Source organism: Puma concolor, chromosome A1 (genome assembly GCF_028749965.1).
Source record: "Puma concolor isolate L17-30 chromosome A1, mPumCon1.1.hap2, whole genome shotgun sequence".
Lineage (NCBI taxonomy): Eukaryota > Metazoa > Chordata > Mammalia > Carnivora > Felidae > Puma > Puma concolor.
The window spans coordinates 57229602-57253331 of NC_141667.1; positions in this window are offsets into that span (position 1 = coordinate 57229602).

Genomic DNA, 23730 nt, shown 5'->3' on the forward strand with positions numbered 1-23730 from the left:
ATAAAGTTCAAGTTAGAGGAAATAGGAAAATGTTGGAAAGACATAAAGTAAAAAAATGTATAATGCTTTGCCTGTTATAGAGCATTTAACTTTTTAATTTCTTCAAATAATCTCCATTTGATTTTCAGCTTTTTAAATTATATAAAGTATATAAAGTATTTTTATAGTTACATATTTTATAAATATACACTTAATTTTTTCCAATAATTAAATAAAATCACATTGCTTCAATAAGCTTTAAATTAATTTCTTATAGGGGTGCCAGCGTGGCTCAGTCAGTTAAGCCTCCAACTGTTGATTTCAGCTGAGGTCAGGATATCATGGTTCCTGGGATCATGCCTCACGTTGGGCTATATGCTGACAGGGCAGAGGCTGTTTGGGATTCTCTCTCCGTCTCTCTGCCTCTCTCCAGCTCATGTGCACATGCATTCACTCTCTCTCTCAAAATAAATAAACTTAAGAAATTAATTTATTATAAACTCATGCACTGAAATAGTTTTTCTTTACCTCCTGTTTTTATTTGCCTACCCCATTTTCTTCTTCTCTATAATATGTTTAATCTTTCTATGATATGGTGATTTGTAATAAATACATATTTGTTTGGTCTTGGTCCCCTTTTCTTTTTTTTTTTTTTAATTTTTTTTTAATGTTTATTTATTTTTGAGACAGAGAGAGACAGAACGGGGGAGGGTCAGAGAGAGGGAGACATAGAATCTGAAACAGGCTCCAGGCTCTGAGCTGTCAGCACAGAGCCTGAAGCGGGACTTGAACTCACAAACCGCGAGATCGTGACCTGAGCTGAAGTCAGCTGCTTAACCGACTGAGCCACCCAGGCGCCCCTCTTGGTCCCCTTTTCTAGCACAGAGCTCCTAAAACAGTTGGAATTTCCTAAGCAATTACAGGGATAAAGATGTCTTAATACTCATAATAAACCCTTATAATCATACCTGAGTTTATGCTAATGAGGTCATTTTTGGAAAGCACCCAAGGATGGGGTCTTGTCACCAGGAGAACCAACCATGTGACTGGAGAGTTGCGTCTTTCTGTCTCACCTCCCTGACCTCAGGGCAGAAGGGCTGGAAGTTAAACCGATTGCCCCCTGTCGATGATTTGATCACGCATGTCTGTGTATTAAAGCCTCCATAAATAGCCAAAAGGCCAAGACTTGGAAAGTTTCTGGGTTGGTGAACACACAGAAGATCAGGGACAGAGCCTTACTCAAATAGGTTGGGAGCTCCGCACTCCTTTTTCCATAACTTGCCGTCTGCATCTCTTCTATCTGGGTATTCCTAAGCAATACCCTTTTATAATCAGAAATGTAGGAAGTAAAATGTTTCTGTGAGTTCTATAAGCTCTTCTAGCAAATTCATCAAACCCACACAGGGTGTCCTTGGAACCTCTAATCAGTAGCCAGTAGGTCAGAAACACAGGTGACAATTTGGATTTGTGATGGGTATCTGCAGTATAGGAGGGAGGTCCAGTGGAACTGAACCCTTAACCTGTGCAATCTGATGCTGTCTCCAGGTAGAGCGCTTCAGAAGTGAGTCAGATTGTAGGACACCCAGCTAGTGTCACCAATTTGCTTGGTGTGGGGGGAAAAAAACCCACACATAAGAATGGGTGTGAGAATCAACCCTTCTCATCCTCTCTTCCCTTGACTTTTGGAGCATCACTGGCTTTACATTATTTATAACATTTTATTTGTATAATCCCGGTAATATTTACCTATTGTTTCTATTTCCCTTCATATGATACATGCAACAGAGTAGAAATTAAGAAATGTTAGCCCTTATCATTGTTATTATCTTTACGTTTTCAGTGTTAAATTTCTCTCTGTATCGGTTATCTATTGCTGCAAAACAAATCACCTCCAAACTTACTGGCTTAAAACAACAACTCCATGTTATCTCACAGTTTCTGTGAGTAAAGGAAGCCAGTATATCATAACATGATGCCTCTGGCTCAAATTCTCTCTTAAGGTTGCAATTCAGCCGTCATGTCACCTGAACTGTGGTCTCCTCTGAAGGTTCAACCAGGGTTAGGAGAAGTTTCTTCCAAATTTGCACGCGTGATTGTTGGCAAATCTCATTCCTTTCTTACCTGGGCCTCTTCACAGGGTTGCATCACAGCATGGCGATCGCCTTCCTTCAGGGCAAGAGTCCAAGAAAGAGCAAAAGTGGGCACCCAGGACAAAATTCATACTCTTTTCTAATCCATCCAGTCATACCTGCCATATTCTGTTTATAGAAAAGATTCCGGAAGTTCAGCTCTCTCTTCAGGAGACAGTATTACATAAAAGCGTGGATGTCAGTCAGAGGGCAGTAGTCATTAGGAGCTATCTTAGCGGCTGTCTCTTATTTAAAGTTTTCCTTTGATATTTACAAACTGCTTTCATTTAGGCCTTCAGTGTCCTTTTAAATTCACCACACCTTAGGATTGAACTCTTAACCCTCTTTAAGCCACCCTGTTCATGGGCGAAATGTTTACATTTTAGAAGTTGGGTCAGTTTGAGTATTTCTCCAGTGAAGAGAGAAGTTTCTATTACCTTCAGAATTAAATCTTAAAGCCCGGGGATGGAATTCAAGATCTTTGATAATCTATTCCATGCTTTTCCAGCTTCATGTCACTATCAGTGTCTCTGTTTTCTGCCTCAGAAATAGTCCTGGGGAGCAAGAATGAGTTCCGGAATTGATGCTGGCTCATGATACCTCTTTATATTTTCCTGTGTTCAAAATGAACAGTTAGAAATTCATAGGTTTTAAAAGTCTTCATATTCTTTAGATAAAATCTTACCAGATAATCCCTCAACTCTTGGCAAGTGAGTCTACTTTAAACATGTAAAAGTCACTTCCCTGGACACAGCTGCCATTTCATAAAGCCCAATAAAATCAAATCTTCAAAACAACAGATGTGACTTTTAAAATGTCCTCGATAGGGCGCCTTGGGTAGCTCAGGTTCATGAGTTGGAGCCCCGCATCAGGCTTTCCACTCTCAGCACAGAGCCTGCTTCGAATCCTCTGTCTCTCTCTCTCTCTCTCTCTGCCCCTCCCCCACTTCTGCATCTGTGTTCTCTTTCTCTGTCTCTCTCAAAAATAAATAAACATTTAAAAAAAATATCCTCCATATTTTCTCAAATTTCCTCCATTTCTTTCCTCACACAAAGTACTTCCTTTAATGTAATGATTGAGCATACCTTATGCCCTAGGATCACTGCTTTTGACTAATTATAAAAAGAAACATTGAGGCACTGGCCCCACATCACACAACCAGTGAGTGATAGACCCAGAATGGCCGATCAAGTGATATACTCATGTTTCAGTTCCTCTCCACTATATGAGGCACTGCCTCTCCTATGTGGTTACAGTCTGCATGTTATAAAAAACACGCCAGGATTTGGATAGATGCTTCATTTTTTTTCTCCAACAGTTTTTTTTTTTTCTTTTTTCTTTAAATTAGAGTAGAAACACACACACAAAATCATGAGTATTCCAGTTTGATGACAACTATCTTTTAATTTTTTTATTTTCAACTTTCCAATTGATAAGTTAGATTTTTTCTGATTTGGCTTGTGGGGGGATTCACAAATATTCCATTTGTTTCTTTATTGATAATGAGATGTCCCATTTTTGAAATATATTTAAAGAGTGATGTTTGAAACAATAAAGGTTCTGAAATTAACTATCATTTGAATAGTAGCATTCTGCATTTAACTATTAATTTAGCATGTAATATATTTTTAATAACATATTTTTTTAAAATAGAGGCATTTAATCCTGCTCTTGCCTGTACATGGAGAAGAAGCAGATTGAATAATGAATACATTTACTCTGTAAATTTTAAAATCTGTGGTGAGTAATCCCTATAACATATCTTCTCTCTCATAGAAGAGTCACAGAGGATCACAAATGTTTTCACTGGATGGTGGTATGCTTGAAGGTTGTCTGGTTTTTGTTTGTTTGTTTATTTGTTTTTAAATTTGTCATTGTTTGCCTTCTCCATCAGTATTTTAAGATAATGCTACTGGAAGGGGATTTCATTTGCTTGGACCAACATATGTCTTCCTTTCCAAACAGAACCGGAGAAATTCTTAAAAATGATCTATGCTTGTTCTTCCTGCTGAAAATAATGTCCTTTTGACAGTAGTCAGTAGTGTGAAGGTGTGAATGTGGGTGTGCATATGAATGACTAGAAGCAAAGCTATAGGTAAGTCAGCATATGCTGATGCTCTTTTAATAAAAGAATGTGTGTGTGTGTGTGTGTGTGTGTGTGCGCGCGCGCGAGCGCGCGCGTTTTCCTTCAGAATAAGCCAGAGAAGAATTGCTATCAACATGGTTAAAATGTAATGACATGCAGAGTTATCTCAGGGGGAGTACATACAGTCTTATCTGTCTATCTCCAGGGGAGTATATGTAAACTAAGCATAAATATTTTTATGTGTGGCAGATTTTTAAAGCTAATTGTTAGTAAACCCTAGCTCCACAAAAAACCTCTAAGGGGCAATAAACTGCTCCAGTATTAAGAGCATTGTAAAATAAAATTTGGCTAGTGTATATAATGTATTCAAAGAGAATTGATGGAAAATATAGTACCAATAGCATGCAATATTTAGCTTGGTATGAAAATATTTTAAATATGAATTATAGGACCAAAACCTTGGAACAAAAAATGTTCAACTAAGAATGAATATCATACAATAGCCATCTTTACTAGAGGGGAAAATGAAATTTTCCTTCATTTTGCCAATTGAAAAAAAATACAAGTATATGCATGTATGTTTTTAGGAATAATGAGGGCAAGATCTCACTTAGCTGAATATGATTAAGATTAATTTTAAATGTATTGGGTAAAGGATTTTCAGATACCCAGATAACATAATCTCCAATCTCATAAATACCAAAAAGACTAAACCTACATTTTCATGGGTTGTAAGTCTTTTTGCTGGCAAACGGCTGCTCAGCAAGAATAAAATGTAAGTATAAACCACATTTCAATTATTTTTTATTAAAATTTTTAAAATTAAACAATGCTAAATGTCACATTAAAAAAATATGTTGTAACCACAGCATTTATTGGATAATACACACAGGCCTCAGTAATGTATTTTCAAAATGATTGTTCGGTATAGTTCATTAGATAGAGCATAGCATAGATTCATGGGAAATAAATCATGTTATGACTATTAAAATTAACTGAATTTAGATAGCAAGGCCTTTCTCATTTTTCCTTCCCAAACTTTTACAAGTCTGAATTTTATAAAATCTTCTAAACTTCTAAAATGGGGACAATTTATTGTGGTTTTATGACTCATTGAATTTTTCTCTGTGTTTAAAACAAAGCCCCCTGCACTTGAAGACTGAAGTTCAGATGACTCCTAATTGTAATAGCTTATAGTAATACGTTGTTTAAATAAATGTTGTCAGACGTACAGTTGGAAATAAAATTAATGGAGTGACGACGACAACAACAAAAAGTCGAGTTGTTTTGTAGAAAGTCCTTTGCTAAAGGGTTCAGGGGTGGAATATGAACTTTAATGAGTGTAAATGTCAAGTCGTGCATGTGCAGGGAAAGCACCAAGCTAAGTTCAATTTAAATGGCAGTGAATTAGTTAACAGGGGTGAAGAGATAAGGACAAATAACTAGATCCGACATCTGAATTTTCATTGCATTATACAGGAACCAAGAAAGCTAATAAGAGGCTGACTTTTACCAAGACCAATATTTTATCCCAAGGATGTTGTGCTCCCTTGTTTCATGGGAATTAGACCAAATCTGGGATATATAGTAAAGTTTTGCTGCTTCATCTTTTCAGAAATATACAATAAAGTTTAAAAGTTTTTTTATAGACACATTTACTGAGTTTTGCATATAACAACATCATTATTTCTCCAAAAAAATGCCGATAACTGTTAAGTATTTAACTAGTCTTTAAAATTGAGTTAAGACAGGAGTGCCTGGGTGGCTCAGTCAATTAAGCGTCCAACTTCAGCTCAGGTTCCTTCAGCTGAGGAACCACAACCATGGTTCATGAGTTCAAGCCCCACGTCAGGCTTCATGCTGACAGCTCAGAGCCTGGATCCTGCTTCCAATTTTATGTCTCCGGCTCTCTCTGCCCCTCCCCTTCTCACTCACTCACTCACTCTCTCTCTCTCTCTCTCAAAACTAAACATCAGAAAAAAAACTTTTTAATTAAGATAAAAAAGTGCTAAAAAAGTTTTATTAAAAACTTTATTAAAAAGATTCCTAAAAACACAGAGTTGAGAGGTGTTAATAGTTGGTGATAATAGTTGAGAGGTGTTTAACTTCAGGTTCATATAGGCTGATTTGGAATGTTGCATGTATACCTTTTGGTCAAATAAAAGCAAAAATTGGTGTCTTACAATGTGCCTATAACACTGATAATCTATCCAAAATGTATTACTCTTTATGTGTACTAAGCTAATTGATAAAGTACTAAAATACTCTTTTGTTGATACTCTTTCTTGTTTTGTATCTTCTATAGTATGAACACATGAATCTTGTTTTTATCCAGTTCACTGTTCTTTCTCACACTTCTACAACAGTGCATGACACAGCTGCTCAGTAACTATTTGTTTAATGAATGATGGATGATTGAATGAATGAATTAATTCCTGCTTCCATATTGCCCAGGTATTAATAAATACTCTAGATTTTTTTAAATATGAACATGGCAGGCTTACTATAAAAATTATTAACAATTTATAGGAAATGAGCTAAGAGAATAAACAAGTACACTAAAGAAAACTCTAGGGCTGAAGGAGAGTAGTAGTCAAAGAAGGAAGAAATGTTTGGGGAAATGAATCTTCTTCAAATTTTCGATTCAGACTTATTGGAGAGAGGGTGGTTGTAGCTCATTTATTGCAGGGGAAGTTGACTGAATTGTCCCAAAGCAGAGTTGGTCAGTAGTCCATGGGCAGAGGCTGGCTGGGATCCAGAGAAATGCTCTGGGGAGCCACCAGCTGGAGGTGCTACCAAACTAGTCAGGAAGCCATAACCAGGCAGTCACCAGGAAATAAGCTAGACAGCCACCATCAGATATAGATTTCCCTTGTCATGGACTTTCATTAGTAGCACAGTGTAACCATGGAAGGGAAGTATGCTGTAGACACTCTGGCCATCTAGGAAGTTAGAAATCATACTTGGATTGGAATTTAGATACCAGTATTTGATTCCTTTTCACTGTGTTCCAAAAGAACCTCAGTTATCTAGCCTTAGCTTTGTCTGTCTTAGCCTTCTCTCATTTCTTCAGAAGATTAAATGAGATAATCTATGCAAGTGTCTAATACAGTATCTGAACATAGTGGGCCCTCAGTTAGATTATTTTTCCCTAGTACCCTTACATGGCCTATTCACAGTTTAAACCAGTAATCAGGATATCATTTCATGCCCCCATACAATGCTATACTTAGTAGCAAAAAAAAAAAAAAAAAAAAAAAATCAAAATGACCATTCTACATCTAGAATAATCCTATTCTTTTTTACCATCTATGGAAAATGTGGGACTTAACGGCTAAGGAGAAAGCATGAAGCTGCCTGAGATCTCTCTGACAAAGGACTCATCATTACTGGTTACCACCTCTTTATTTTCCAAAGTACTCTATGCCTATAGTCTAATTTGATTTGCAAATCCATTGTTACAGGGATCAAGGAAGAGGCTATATTTATTATTATCATTTGAAACATGAAGAAACTGGCTTGTTAGTAACCATGAAAAAAAGGGCCAATATCATCTAATAGCTGACTCCATCAGTTTGCACAACTATTATATAATGGAGTGCTATTTCCAAGATTTTTGATTTTTGGTATTTTTCCCAGATATCTGCTTACTTGTTTTCTTTTGATAGTAGGACTTCTTTAAATTACATATTATAATGAAGTCCCCCCTAAAAAATAGAGTCAAGCTGAACTATTGTGGTCAAGTTAGGAAGGTAGATACAGTGGCCAATTTACTGGACTTCCCCTTTGCATCTCCTAAAATGACCTGAGTAGGTGAGAGGAAGCATCTAGTAGCTTTAAGGAATCCCATTTCCTTCCACCTAATAAAGCTTGCTAAAATGCTGTAAAATAAATAGAAAAGAGCACCTGCCAACTTCTAGGTGGCCTTGCCCTACTTGGGTTTCCTCTCTTTGAAATCTGCTTTTGCATTAAAGCACTGTCCATCAACTTCAGTGTATTGTTAAAGATTAATACTTTTTTATATTACTTTGGGTGCACCAAAATGATACCTGCCTTCTTGTTGATAGAGATGCTAAATGCACATTCTGAGGACAGCCATGTCTTGGGCACAATACAGAATGGACAAATAATTGAAACTTCTTTTAATGCCAGCACTACCCTATAGCTGCTTTTGACCTAAGATGGTATTAATTGTAAGTGATTATTTTTCAACTCTTGCTGTTACCCCTCTTCCTGAGTCTTTCTGCTTTCTTTCTAACTCCCCAAATCAAAACCTAATCCTCTGAATGGAATACATTTTTTTAAAAAATGAGTCTCAGTCCTTAAGTGGTTAAGTTGCACCTCTGGGATCTCACAGAACAATATCAGTCATCTTATGTCAAGAAAAAAATAATGTCTAATATTTGACAGAAATAAATTACTTCATATGGGACAGCTACATTTGGTCTGATACTTGTTGTCAGCTTTCACTGGGAGACGAGGAACTAAGAAATAGATTTCATCAAATTCTGAGATGGGAGGAAATGAAATCTTAGCAAAGAAAACAAGTTATGCCTCTGAAATGAATTGTATGAGCGGGAAGATATATCAGGTGAAAAGTGAATGTTAAAATCATTTACCAACAGATGACATAAAACATTTTGGACAGATATTTAAGGGTAGAAAGCCCTGATATTACCAGTTTATAAAATATTCATGTATTCAAGAAAACTAAATGATCTCTAGATTTGGGAATTGCTTGTAAACATTCTCTGGCTTTAGCAGTATGTTTTTTTCTTCATGATACTCCTATTTTTTTTCCCCATGTGTTGCCTATTTGATGTGGAATTAAAAAGATATTTTGTAGTGTAAATTTAATCCCTTAGCTTGAATGTATCTAAAGTAACTTCTCAACACTTGCTCACCTGGATCACCACAGATTTAAATAAAATGACCCTATGTACTGTCTTGCATCAATAAAGAATGAAACATCATATTTGTCAAAAGAGGAGGAAAGGACCAGATAGTTTAGGGGATTAAGGGTGGGCAATGGAGCCTTTCAACTCTAAGTCACTTCTTGCCATCTGTTTGTGGTAGGTCAACTTGACAGAAATCATTACTATTTAAAGGCTGTTGAGTTGTCTCCTGCTTGTCAAAGACATGGCAGTCTTCATTTAGCTCTTGTTAGACAGATGTCCATATCACACAAAACCCGTCCTGATTAGCAAACAGTGAATTTATCCCCTTAGGGCAGTCTGAAGCTTTTCTACCTCTGCCAACAAGGGAGAGAAAATGCTGTCTCAGGTGCTATCCCCAGACAAAATGCCTCTGATACTTTATCTATGTTTTATCCAAGGAAGATCACTTGGAGATGAATATTCTGCTCTTTTCAGTCGATTTAAAATAGCTTACTCCCCAAAGTTAAAAGACCCTAAAAATGCAGTTTGCAAAATTTAAATAGATGGACTTTCATGAGTATTAATTACACAATCACACACACACACACACACACACACACACACACACACACACAAACCCAACTGCTTTTGGAGAAAACTATATTCCTTGCACTCTCTCATTTCAAATCTTAAAATTTAAGAAGAGACTATTATATAAATTTAAAAATATTTTATGAGTAACATATATACAGAAAAGTTCTAAAATGATAAGATTTTAAAAAGTGAACATACCTATGTAGAAAGTGTCTTCATTAACATGCAGACCATGATCACAATCCTCAGAAAGTTTCCTGTGCTCACATTTATCTCAGTTCCTACCTTCTCCCAAAAGTATCCTACATATTTTCTCTGTTACTGTTGGTATTTGAGAGATTATTAATATAACTTATTTCTTGAACAGTTTTATCTAAGTTTAGGGCTAAAAACTTGCTTGATTATAAGTAGCAAAATAAAGATATGGGATATTGACATTTGAAGATGAGATTTATAAGCTTAAGACTTGGATTACCTTTGGCCAAAGTTTATCAAAGTTTATACATTTATTTACAGTGGTTTCATGTTAGATTTGACTATAGATGAAGGTAATAAAGGGGAGGGGGACAATAAATGCAAGATCAGACCATAAGAAAAAAGTTACACAGAAACATGATGAAAGAAGTGAAGTAGAAATAACTCTGCATTAAGTGTGGAATTTTATTTCTAATAATTATATTGTAATCTTAGGTGGAATATTTAACTCCTTTGGGTTTGATTGCTTCAAATATAAATGGGAATTCTAAAAACAACTTGCTGAAGTCACTTCTTACTAAAATCTGTGATTCTAGTAAGATAGTAAAAAAAACATTTTTTCCACTTTTTGCTCTCTTATCACTGTCTCTACTGCAAAGTTGGAAGATTGGTGTCTTTTTATTTTTACATAAGTAGGGGCGGGAGATAGGGACTTCTCATGTTACCTGTTTCGAGCTGGGGAATACAAGATGTGGGAATGAAACTGTCTTTTTGCCAAGGTCACAGCTGAAATGTCTATTTTAGACTATCTCAAGCCATGAGGCAATGCTAACTTTGTCGTTCTTAGCAAATATCTTTGAGAGGTAGGATACAGACTTAATCTTTCACATTATACAGATAAGAAATGAAATCACTGAGCGCTCAAGTGATTTATGAAGCAGCAGGTAAACGTTAGAAGAGGGGAAAAAAGGAAATTTGGTCTCTTGTCTTTTCTTTCAGGATTCTTTTCGAGGACTTCCTGTTGCTCCTGGACCTTATATGCATTTTTGATAGCCCCTTGTATGAACACTACAGAAAGTATATTCTGCGGAAGGTGGAATGTGAAAAAGACAAAGGGGATTTTTCTCATTAAGCCCTTGACCTATGGTGTTCGGTTCTCCCCGTATTAAGTGCGTGGACAAACTGCTTAATGGCAGAAATGTTACTGCCAGAACTTTAAAGAGGTTAATCAATACTGAGCCTCAATCAAAATTTACCATTATGTTTCCAAACACTGGAGTCCTCATGGAGACTTTTACATATTCACTGAAATGTTTTTAGAACATAGAGGTCGGGCTTTTTCAATTGTTCAAGTGTTGCCAACCATCAGCAGTTCCCTGTAGATTATAAACAAGGAACAGAGCCACTGTCCTCCTATTTGATACTTGTTTTCCCAGAAGAGAGCCGGAACTGCTGGCTGAAATGTCAGAATAAAACAAGATTTGCCTATTTTTAGCTTCAGCTCATACAGTTTCCCTCCTCTTTAATCATATATCAAGATTTTAAACCATCCACCTTTTGAGAAGCTTCAAGTAAAAGAGAGCTGAACTCAATAAATATGCAAAGTAGTTTCATATGAATTATTGCAATATATAGTAACAGTAGTTTTTAATAATTATTATTATAGGAACATGCAATTTTGTTCTTATTCTTTGGGATTTTGTTTTTGGCTGTCCTCATCAGTGTATAATTAGATCCCTGGTTACAAAATTGAGCACAATGTCAAAGGTTCTACAAGGAATTCAAGAAAAAAAAAAAAAAAAAAAAGCAAGACATTAGTGTCCTAAGCAGAACGTTCATCTCAGGAAATATCATTACTTTTTCCCATCCCATGACATGAACAGAGAAAATGTAAGAAAAAGGAGTTTTGTCAATTTCTAGCTTCAAAGAAGAGCATGTTGGACAGTAGAGTAAGAAGTAGGAAGGTTTCAATTGCATTGAGATCTCTGGTAATCTAGTGGGAGTACTTAGCTTACAGCAGTCTTATATCACAGTAATATGTCTTTTATGGTAGATGATGATTTGGTAAAAAATTAAATTGAAGTGTAGGTGAGCATTTGACCTAGAGGCATGAATAAATTAGATACTCCATTCATTCAACAAATATTTATTGATGTCTACTGTATGCTTTAGATCATGGAGTAGAGAGAACAAATAGTTGTATAGATTGCCTTCTGTGGGGGGGGGGAGTGGATAGATAACAACCATATAAATGTATATATCAGACAGTGCTCACAGCTATGAGGGTTACGGACAGATAGTGGAAGTGATTTTAGCTCAGAATGCGTAATGATGGAAGTCTTGCTTGATAGTATTGGGCAAAGACCTAAGCAAAGTTCAGGAATGAGGCGTATGCATCCTACCTGGGGAAGGAATGTTTTAGGCACTGCGATGGGACATGCAGAGTCATTGAAATGGAAATATACCTGATGTATTTCAGGAGGAATACAGAGAGCAGTAGGCACAGTGAGTATTCAGGAAAATGGTAGGACTGATGTGAGAGGTAGGAGGGGGCCAGAACATGAAGTACCTTAGAGGTTATTACAAGCATTTTGGGTTCTACTCGGAGTGAGGTGGGAGGGTTTTAAACTGTTTTAAAGTATCTACCAAGGAAATTTGTGATCCTATTTGCCTTTTAAAAGGATTTTTCTGCCTGTTCTATGAGTCCAGATTGTTGGATTCCCAGGATAGAAAGCAGTGAGACCAGTAAGGATATAAATATATCATTCTAGGCAATAGCTGCAGGTGTTTTTTCAGCTAGCTGGTAGCAATGAGAATACTTATATGAAGGGTGATTCTGGGTATATGTATAAAAGATCTATCTGATGACGACACATTGAATATGAGGTGAGAGAAGGAAGAATAGAGAATGATACCATGGCTTTTGGCCCAAGGAAGTGGTAAGATGGACTTGCTATTCACTAAGTTGGAAAAGACTGTGAAAGAAATGGATTTGGGGAGCATGGGAGTGGCAAGGTTCATAAGAACTAGGATTTCAAGTTTGGACAACTTAAATTTGAAATTCTATTAGACTTCCAAGTAGAGATATAAAATCAGTGGCCAGATATATGAATTGAGTTCAAAGAACAAGTCAAGGCTAGTTTTATAAATCGATGCATCCTCAGTCTATAGATGGGTTTAAAGCCAAGAATCTGAGTGAGTTCACCTAAGAAGTAAGCAAGTTGGTATTCTGAATGAAGTTATTTATTAATAAACCATAAATAAGAGGTTATCTCTAAGCCCTTTGATTCCTCAAAATCTAATAAAAATAGTCTTAACAATCGATTGGAGATGTATTTATAATATATTCGAGGCTTAAGTTCTTGGGAATCATTTCTATAGTTTATCAAACTTCAGACAATGAGTTATAGCACCATTATCTGGACTTTACAAGAAATCTGGTTAGAGCATTTTTCACTTAGTCTTGTGTACAGAAATAGAACATTGTCTTCTGTCCATTGTTTTTAACCCCACTTCAGTTGTGTGACATTCTTTCATCCATCCTCAAAAGATTGCTTATCAGATAGAACACTGCCTTTACAGTGAAATACTGATTAGTTTGTGGGAGTATTTTCTGGAGTTGATATATCAATGCACAGCATTTCATTTTAAAAGAAATTTAACTGTTTAAGGCAAAGTTTTTCAAAGCACATTCCAAATAGCATTAATTTCTGAGTATTTAAATCTGGAAAATATTAAACTAAACAGGTTTTTATACTGCATCACTTCTCGGGCCCTTTAATAAACTAATGAGCCTTGAGTCTACAGAAAATAAAAGAAGCTAAGGGTAGTTTTTTTGTCATCTCTAATTGGTCTTCGAATCTTTTTTTTTTTTTTTAAGTTTATTTATTTTGAGAGTGAGGGAGCATGCACACGTGAGCGGGAGAAGAAAGAGAGGGAGAGAGGGAATCCCATGCAGTCTCTGAACTGCCAGCATGGAGCCTGATGTAGGGCTTGAACTCACAAACTGTGAGATATGACCTGAGCCAAAACCAAGAACCAGATGACTAACATACTGAGCCACCCAGGCACTGGTCTTTGAATCTTGTTTTTAAAGTACAAGTCTTACAGGGCGCCTGGGTGGTTCAGTTGGTTGGGCGTCCAACTTCGGCTCAGGTCGTGATCCTGCAGTCTGAGTTCAAGCCACATGTCGGGCTCTGCACTGACAGCTCAGATCCTGAAGCCAGCTTCAGATTCTGTCTCCATCTCTCTCTGCCTCTCCCCTGCTCTCACTGTGTGTCTCTGTCTCTCAAAAATAAAATAAAAACATTAAAAAAATTTAAAGTACAAGTCTTAGGTCTAGTGTCATAGGAATAGGCTTATTCAGTGGTCAAAGTGTATAACATTAAGTATTCAGTATTCTTTGATTTTGAACAATAAAAGTGACAAATTCTTCATAACATTACTAAATGCCAGTTGCTATTCTTTATATGAATTATCTCATATATATATATATATATATATATACATATATATATATATATATATATATATATATATATATATATACATATATATATATATATATATATATATATATATATATATATATATATGGTGCACACTGAAATTATTCCCATGTTACAGGTGCAGAAACAAAACTGAAGTAAGGCAGCTCTCACAGAACTACTTGATGGGAATACTACAGTTTAAACCTAGATCCTTTAAGTTCACAGCCAGGTTACCTAGTCATTACTTCTCAAAGCATGATCTCTGGACCAGAAAAATTAGCATTGCCAGGGAACTTATTAGAAATACAAATTCAGTCCCATGAGTCAGCAGCCATAGAGGTGGAGCTCAGTGCTCTGTGATTTAGCAAACCTCCCACAATAACCTAACACTGCAGTATAAGAACCTCTAGTTTAATTCATTGAAATTGAAATAAATTGAAATAATACCAGTATATGGTAGAGAAGTCTAAGAAGGTGACTGGGTTAAAGGAAATAATCACCTATTTGTTCACAATTAGAGATCTCAACTTTTATTTTAAATCAGAAACACTCATGGAGTTCTTAAAACACCAAGATGACCCTCCAAAGCCTTAGGTGAGGCCTGATAGAAAAGCTACAGGTGATTTTAATGCATTACCAGAATTGGGTTAAGTACAGAAATTAATCAGGGACAGTCCCTTGCTAGTCTAGATCAGTGCTTCCCCAAACTTTGGAATACCCAGGGGATGTTATTAAAATTAGATCCCATTCTACTAAGTCTCAGATAGGGTCTAAGATGTTGCATTTCTATCAAGCTTCCCATTGATGTTGATACTGTGTCTGAAAACACACATTAACATTAAGTAACAAGGATTTAATTTACCCTATAATTTCTCATTTTCTCATACATTACCTTACATTTAATGACCATAAAATGAAGAGCTTAAATTCATTTTTAAAACCCATCTAAAGGAATTCTAAGTACTCTAGCACACTGTGTTAGCATTTTAGCTATTGTTTTCCCTGTTATATGGTTACTGACCAACCATCTTGTTCTACCTGGAACAGGTTAAGAAAGTGGATGCAGGACATTCAGTGATAAACTGAGTCAATACCAAACAAATTGGGATGATTTTATCATCCTGCAAGCATGTGTACTTCCATCTGTTATGGAGGGAAATCCTGTCCTAACCTGGATATACATTCTAGTGAAATGACTACTCTTAGTGTTATGCTGTATGTCAGAAGATGTGGGAGTGAATTCGGTTTACAGAAGCAGGTTACTGAACAATCTCTGATAATTTTACATCTGTCTAATATTCACAGACTAACTGGTATACACAGCCATAATTTGAACTTACATCCCCTGGCTTTCAAGCCCTCCATCTTAACTACTCTCCTAGGCCAACGGCTCCTCTAATGCCTCAAAGTTAACTTTTCTCAAAAGTTAGGTGAATGTGGCTCAAATGTGCTAATAAATGAACTTTATCTTTTCTATTAATTTTTCACCTCATCCTTTAAAGATTATATTTTGGAAGTTTCTCTGTATATTTTAAAATAAATACAGAAAATATTTGCTGCATGCACAAAATACTCCTGATATGCATGATCCAAAAATTATGGAAACTGCCACCACCTGTGAATCATCTCCTTCCCTCCCTTCCACTCCCCTCCCCTTCTCATTTCTTTTCTCCATCCATCCTATTTCTAAGGCTCTCCTTTAGGAACTTCATTCATTGCCTTTGCCTAAATATGCCTAAATTGTATAAGTGACTTAATAAATGAATCTATGTTAATATCAAGTTTGAAGTATTGGAAATAGAATTAGTTCAAGGGAATTCTAGGCTATTTTAATATATTTAGTGCTAATTTGTTTAATATTCTGATATCCTATCTGTATAAGCTCTTAAGACATTCCTAAGAATTTTAGCAACACAGAATGAGTTTGAAATCCTGTGCACAGAATCAAGATTTGAAATGACCCCAATAGGAGGCAAAATCCTTGAAACTGAAATATATTTCAATATTTGTGTATTTTAATATGTTTCATATATGCTAGAAACACATTTAAAAAATAATTTAAATTGTAATTCCTTAAATTATTCTTCAAAATCCAGGTTCCATTTACCGATGCAGAAAGTTTCTACTAACACATCAAGGCATTATTTGATCTATTTGAAAAAAATAAAACACATTGTAAATTTAATCAAGCTAAAATATTAATTGAGAGTATCCTAAAATGGACTTTCAATTAAGTTCTCTATTTTTTTCTGTGCAGATGATAAAAATTACATTATTCAGTATGACCATTTTTTTAAGTTCCTTTAAACATTCATCACTTAACCAAATAACAGGACAGTTCCACTAGAATAATTTTCAATGCTGGGTTAAAATGCTTTTCTAGACAATTAGGGCCTTTCTGTTCAACAGGAATGAAAACAACATCAGTACTTGAGTACTTAAAAGGCACTACACTGTGTGTTTTGCGTGGATTTCTTAATTACTATTTATGACAAAACAGTGTTCCACTCAGTTTGGCCACATTCGCCTTCTTGACATACTTGCCGATCTTGGCCTTGGGGCACCCCTCTCCTCATTTTCCTCTCCTATGAAAGCAACATCTTAATGTCTTTTGCAGTCTCCTCCTTCTCTACCCAGATTTTTAGTTCTAGAATTCCCATGGCATAACCCCATGTGGTGGGTTGAACAGTGCCACCAACATGGTATGTCCAAAGCCTAACATGTTATACTTGTGAATATGACCTATTTGGAAATAAGGTCTTAGCAGATGTAATTAAGTTAAGAATTTCAGGTTAGGGGCTGCCTGTGTGGCTCAGTTGGCTGACCATCTGACTCTTGATTTTGGCTCAGGTCATGATTTTATGGCTCCTGGGTTCAAGCTCCATGTCAGGCTTTTTTTTCTGACAGCATGAAGAGGCTTGGAACCCTCTCTCTATCTCCCTCTCTCTCTGCCCCTCCCCACTTTCTCTCTCTGTCTCTCTCTCCCTCTGCCTCTTTCTAAAATAATGAATAAACTTTTTTTTTTTTTAAACAAGAATTTTATGTTGGTATTGTACTGGAAATAGGATGGATGCTAAATTTAATGACTATTGTTTTCGTAAGACAATGAAGAGGGAGATTTAAGACAGAGAGAAAAAGACCCTGTGAGGACAGAGGCAGAGATTGGCCACAGGCCAATGAATGCCAGGAGCCACCAGAAGCTAGAAGAGGCAAAGAATGACCTGTCTCTGGAGACTTGAGTGAGAGGATGACCCTGGCAACACCTTCACTTTTGCCTTTTGTCCCCTGAAATTGTAAGAGAATAAATGCCTATTTCAAGCCACTCAATTTGCAGTGATTGGTTATGAGAACATTAAGAAACTAATACACCCCATGCCTCTACTTTTTTTCTTTCTTTTTTCTCTAGCTTCTCCAACCTTATGTATCAAGTATATACTGAGGAATTAGAAATTTTACTTATATTATAAGCTTCTCCCTTGTGCTTTAGATGTCTATCTGCTTTGTGTTTCTACTCGGCTGTCTTATCACTCAAAATTGATATGTCTTCAAAAGCTCTTAATTACTAAACCTTCCAAAAAGAAGAAACAGTTTTATTCTCAGTCTTATTTATGTCTGTTTGTCATGAACATCTCTCCAATTGTCAGGAGACAACTAGAATCATTCTTCATGTTCTTTTGTCTTAACTGCCCCCACCCCAGTATCTAATTTGTCAGCACTCTTATGATTTATGACTTAGAAACATTTCTCAAATCAATTAATTTCTCCTCATCTTCATTTTTCTACACATGTTTTCTGTTTTTTACCGTATCTCCCTTCCCTTACTGGTTTTCCTAGTTTCTTGTCCCTCCTAGGAAGCTCTTTCATATGCAGAAACCAAAGAAATCTTTAAAAATATAAATTGGATAATGTTATTACCCTGTCTAAAATCATAAAATGGCTTTATTTTGTACTTACTGGAAAATCCATAGTTTTTCTCACTGCATGTGAGGTCCTATATGGCAAGGTCCTTGCTTATTCTGTACCTTTATTGGTACCACCCAATCTAAGTGGGACTGCTTCCATCCGCTAGTTTTTAAATAGCACTTATCACAATATGTACTCACATACTCACATGTATTTATTATTTTTTACTCACTAAACTGTAAGCTCATGAAAGTTAACATGTCTTTTTTTATTCACAAATTTCCTTGGATCAAGGGCAGTGCCTAGCACTCTGTAACAATTTTGAGTGGATGAAATAATGAAAAAGATGTGTATACCCTTGATATATGTTTGTCAGGTTCTCATAAAAGCTTTTAATTGCAGAACTTCAACAGATAGTACTCCTGAGAGCTACTTACCTGTATCATTAATTTGTATTTTTAAAGTTTTTTTTTAAATTCAAGTTAGTTAACATACAGCGTAGTATTGCTTTCTGTATTTTTTATTAGTATTTCATACTTACTGGGCACTTACTTTGTTCGAGGTACTGTATTAAACTCTTTCGCTATATAATCTCATTTAGTCCTTACAATACCCAGTGAGATAGATACTTAAGTGATTTCTTTCTACAAATGAGAATTGTTATGCTAAGAGAAACAAAGTGATTTGCCCAAGACAACACAACTCACACAAGCAAAGTCAGGTCTGTGGGAGGAGAATCTACACCCACTGTGACTGTGTCATTTTCCAGGAAACTACTTCAGGATTTCAGTAGTACCTTCAAATCTTTCTTTTTAATCATTGATTTTCCTACCATGCAAAGAAAAACTATATTCAAAATTAGGCAACAAGACGTTAGAGCATTTCTCTTGGAAGTCTCAGGGCAGGGAGTTGATGACTTTATTTCCAAAGAATTGTTTTAAAGGAAATCTTCACTTGCAAAATATATTGTCATGATTATTCTTTAAATCTAGGGGTGCTCAAAGATTTTGTTAGGTGGACATATCAGCGTTAAGTTTTCAAAAATAGATATAAGTGAAATTCTTCAGGGCTCAATGACCAAAGCAGAACTGGCAAAGTTTGGATTCAGCAAAATTTTTTAATTGCCATAAGCCCCAAGTTGATTTTTATTACACAGTTCTGTTGACATACTTATTCAATTGACATGAGGTGGTTAATTTTCTGTGTCAACTTGGCTACACTATGGTACCCGGTTGTTTGGTCAAACACCAGTCTAGATGTTTCTTTGAAAGTAGTCTTTAGATATGATTAACATTTAAATCAGTACAGTTTGTGTAAAGGAGATTAGCCTCAATAATGAGGGTGGACCATATCCCATCAGTTGAAGGTCTTAAGAGAAAAAAATCCAGGTCCCCTGAGGAAGAACTTTTGAACTCAAGACTGTAACTTCCTTCTACTCTTCCTGGTTCTCCAGCCTGCTAGCCTGCCCTGCAAATTTCAGACTTTCCAGCTTCTACAATATTATGAGCCAATTCCTTAAAATAAATCTTTCTCTCTATATATCTACACAATCTATTGGTTCTCTTTCTCTGGAGAACCCTAACATACCATGTAACACACATGTGAAGGAAAAGATTCTAACAGTTTTACTTCTCTTTTTATTTTATTTGTTAAAGCAGTCACAAAGTTACCATGAGTTTCAAGAAAAGGAGAAATAGGATTCACCTCTTGATAGGGAGTGTCAAGGTTCTGGGAGACCATGGCAACCCCCAAACTGGCGATTTTGCCAAGGTCATTTTTGCAAAATACAACCTGACACATAACACATGTCCTGATTTGTGATTCTCCCCTGCCTGTTATTAAACCAAATACTTCAATATTTTTCTCTCCTTCAAAGAAAATTCCACCTCCTCTATGAAGGCTTTATTGATTACTGCTTTACCTTTTTGATGTCACTTATCATCAATGTTATTTGGTATTTAAATGCATCTTACACATTGTACTTTGTAACCAGAGGTTATAGTAGTGGGAAAACAAAACAAAACAAAACAAAACAAAACAAAAAAACACCAAGTATGGGATCTGGAATTAGACAAGGTTCAAAGCCAACTCTGCTACCTCTTAGTGGGACAATTGATGAATTAATGAATCTCTCCAAGCCTCAGTTTTCTTGTCTATAAAATGGTAACATAATAGCACTCATTGTATGGTTGCTGTTATAAAATAAATGAGAGAACATCCATGAAGAATTTTTTGTAATTGTACCTAACATTTGTTGATCAGTCTCTCTACGTGAGGCTGGCTGCTCTATTCATTGTGTGATTCAGACAACACGGCAGCACAGGTCATTATTATCCCCATTTGATAGGTAAGAACGTTGAAATCTGTGTTGTTAATGTGAGTCAGTCAAGGTACACAATCTAGGAATAATAGAAAAGCTGAACTTTGAGTTCCTAAGTTACAGTACATTATTCCTTCACCATATCGTGATGTCTCCCTCTTTTATTCTCACTGTGGAGACTACTGTTGTATTTTACCCACCGTTGCTGAGTAGGACCTATTAAATAAATGAATATTCAAGTGTGGTTTTTTCAGCTTTACTGAGATATAATTGAGAAACAAAATTGTAAGATATTTAAAGAGTACATTGTGATAATTTGATACATTATGAAAACATTCCCATTCATTCAGCACTTCATATATTCATATACATATATTTTTATATAACAAAAATATATGTAATATATATTTATATTTTATTTCTGTGAGGACATTTACATTCAATCCTTTTAGAAAATTTCCATTATGAAATCCAACGTTAACAACTGTAGTCACCATGTTTTATATTAGATCCTTAGGCCTTATCCATCTTATAAATGAACATTTATACACCTTTACTGGCCTCTCCTTATTTTCCCCACTCCTAGCCCCTGCAACTTTTCTACACTGTATTTCTGTAACTTTTCTTTTCTTTGTTGTTGTTGTGCTTGTTGTTTTTAAGATTTCTCATATGAGTGATACCATGCAGTGTTCACCTTTCTCTAGCTGGCTTATTTCGCTTAGCATAATGCCTCAAGTTCCATCTATGATGTTGCAAATGGCAGGATTTTCTTCTTTCTCATTGCTGAATGATATTGTATTGTGTGTGTCTGTGTGTCTGTGTGTGCACATGTCTGTATCTAACATCTTCTTGATCAGTTCCATCTATTGACTGACACTTAGATTATTTCCATATCTTTGCCGTTGTGAGGAGTGCTGCAGTGAACATAGATGTACAGACAGCTTTTTGATACCCTGCTTTCATTCTGTTTGGATGAATACTCAGAAGTGGGACTGTTGGATCGTATGATGGTTCTATTTTTAATTTTTTTGAGCAATCTCCATGTCTTTTTCCACTTTTGCTATGCCTGTTTACATTCCCACCAACATTACGTAAGAGTTCTCTTTTTTCCACACTCTTCACAGCACTAATTAGCTCTTGTCTTTCTGATGATAGCCATTCTAACAGTTGTGAGGTGATATCTCATTGTGGTTTTGATTCGTCCTTCCCTGATAATTAGTGATATTGTGGATCTTTTCATGTACCTGTTGGCCATTTGTATGTCTTTGGAAAAATGTCTGTTAGCTTCCTGTGCCAATTTTTTTAATTAGATTGTTTGGGCTTTTATGCTATTGAGTAGTATGTGTTCTTTCAAATCTCATTAATCACAAATTGCATTCATGTAGATCATAAAGTCACACCAAGAGTGTGATTTTTGTATTTCAGATTCTAGTAGAAGATTTAGAGGTATTTTAAAAGAAATCTTGTTGATCTTAATACTTGATAAACTTTGTGAAATGAAACCAACTGGTTATTATAGACATGTCTGGTATTGCTAAGGGTCTTCAGTAATGAAGACCATTCACCCTAGACTTATCAGTTAGTAACATTTATCTTAGGATTATTATCATGATTATAAATTTAACTATTAAACTTCTTTTTATGAACTAGTACTTTTGGAGCAGACAGATCTATTATACACTCTAGCTCTTAAGCTGTATTTAAATTAAATGTCATTATATATGGTACAAACAAAAAGTTTTAAGAACATTGTGGTAATGGAGATTTTTAAGCAGTTATCTCAAATTTCACTTAGTCTGCTGAACTGGATCTGGAACTTTGAAACACCAGATAAGGTGTCAGCATTCCAAGATATTAGAAAGAATTTTGACTCCAAGTGGTGGTGTGACTTGAAATCTTTCAACGTAGCTGAATTTTAGATATGTTGTATGTGAAATGTGTATGCTACACAGATGATGTCTAAGAATCTTCAAAGTTCTAAAATGTAAAATTATAGAAAATATTGTTTGACTCGAGTCTAAGTCAAGTCCCCAATTTTTTTGGTTGGTTAGTTAGTTGGTTGGTTGCTTTCCTGTGTGTGTGTGTGTGTGTGTGTGTGTGTGCGCGCGCGTGTGTGCGCGCGCGTATGTGTGTGTTTTCCTCTTTGTTTTGCTCAAATACAGGGTTTTCAAATACATGAAATAATCTTTTTTTTTTTGATGCTTGATGCATACAAACAGTAAAGCTTACTAAAAGAAAATCAGAAATATAGTCCATCTTAAAAACTAATGGGAAGACTGACAAAATTGTACCAATAATTAGAACACAGCACCAATGAATTGGGATGGAGTACTAGCTCTCCTGCTGTAGAAGGACTATACCTTCACCAGGTTAATGGTAGACCCATTTTACTCATTAACATTAACATTTTTGTCCCTGCATTAATATGAGTGTGAGTCCCATATTCTGAGCAAACCATAATCTTTGCGTTTTAATTTCCTTTAATCCTAAGGAAGAAACAATAAATCCATCATAATATAGTGTATACTGTCATAATATTGAATTTCAAGGATGTAGACATTTTTTATATATTAAAATGTAGGTGTAGGAAATGTACCAGTAGAGTTACAGTGCTAGTTTAGAGCTGTAGAATATCAAATAAAAGTATTTCCCTAAATCAGGTAAGTGAAATACTAGTTAAAAAGTAGGGGGCACCTGGGTGGCTCAGTCGGTTGAGCATCAGACTCTTGATTTTGCCTTGGGTCATGATCCCACAGTCATTGGACAGGACCTGGCATCAGGCTCCACACTGGGGGTGCAGCCTGCTTGATACTCTCTTTCTCTCTCTCCCTCCCTCCCTCCCTCCCTCTGCCCCTGTCCTCCCTCCCCCACTCACATGCTCTCTCTCTCTCTCATATAAAAATTTTAAAAATTTAAAAAAATAGTTGAAAAATAGTAGTACAGTTGTCTTCTAATAATATGACAGAGTAGACACTCAGATAAGTCCTTTTTTAATAAAACATCTAGATTTGGGGAATGGAAGTGACAGCATATATTATTAATGTGTTGCTGGGCTCATACAAGTAACAGGCACCTTTATGGTCCCTCTATACCAAACATGTAAAAAATACCATAAATCTCAAACCAGATCCATGAGGATATGATAGATTCAATCTAA